The sequence below is a fragment of the Myotis brandtii genome, unplaced genomic scaffold, assembly GCF_000412655.1.
Source record: "Myotis brandtii unplaced genomic scaffold, ASM41265v1 scaffold299, whole genome shotgun sequence".
Lineage (NCBI taxonomy): Eukaryota > Metazoa > Chordata > Mammalia > Chiroptera > Vespertilionidae > Myotis > Myotis brandtii.
The window spans coordinates 298,055-298,963 of NW_005361430.1; the positions used below are offsets into that span (position 1 = coordinate 298,055).

A 909-nucleotide genomic window follows, 5' to 3' on the forward strand; every position below is an offset into this window, starting at 1 on the left:
GTGGGTGGGGCCACGCAATTACACGCACTGGGTTTCTAGTTCTTTTATAAACGCCCTGGTTTTATATACTTGCTATCTAAACAACAATCAATCAGGAAAATAATAACAAAGCCAGTTGGGTCAATTATCCCTTTACTCAAACTCAAAATTGATACCTTCAGGTCTGATAGTGGTTTTCTCTAATTATGTAAAGCTTTGGCAACAGTTTTGATGAGTAAGAATGTTGACCTTGTCTTCTTTCCTTCTTTCTCTCCTCCTTCCTTCTCCTCCTCCTCCTCCTCCTCCTCCTCCTCCTCCCATTTCACAGGCTTTTCAAGATTTATCCTCCCAATGTCACTTATTGCTTCAAAAGTTGAATGTGTTTTATTGCATAAAATACCACCTATCTAAGATAGTTATGTTTCCTCTTAAAATGACCAGATAAAGGAGTAGTTTGCTCTAAAGTCCACATTCACTTTGAAATAAAAATTATGCCACCAGTGTGAAATGAAGAACTGTGAGTAGGCTTTTGGCACAATAATGCTATCACCAGGCTGCGGAGATGTGTTGGCCAGAGCTGGTAATCAGGAGACTCTTCTAGTCTTGGCTCTTGCACCCATCTAGTAATATTACTTCTTCAGCTTAAAGTCACCTCCAGGAAGTGAGAAACCTGATAATTTCATGAAGCCACTCAGTCCTCACTACCACCTTACCTAATTCTAATTCCCTACACAGCTCTTATCACTCACTACTTGATATTTTGTTTGTTTCTTTTGATTACGCTCCTAGAATTTAAGCTTTAGAGACTTTATCCATCTTTTTTCATTGCTGAATATCCAGTATTTAGAAGAGAGCCAGGAATGTACCATATCACATCGAATCCAAGATGACATCAACTGTAGGATACACCATCAATGTATGTCCATATAA

At 38.7% G+C, this 909-nt stretch overlaps 1 protein-coding gene across 1 annotated transcript in view; it reads left to right on the plus strand.

Moving 5' to 3' along the window:
• Positions 1-231, plus strand: part of C2CD5 (C2 calcium-dependent domain containing 5) — a 103,148-nt gene extending 102,917 nt beyond the window's left edge. Inside the window, exon 29 of the transcript XR_001362722.1 lies at positions 220-231. The gene's annotated coding sequence lies outside the window, so the exon portion shown is untranslated. The remainder of the gene's footprint in view (positions 1-219) is intronic.
• The last annotated feature ends 678 nt before the right edge of the window (positions 232-909 follow it).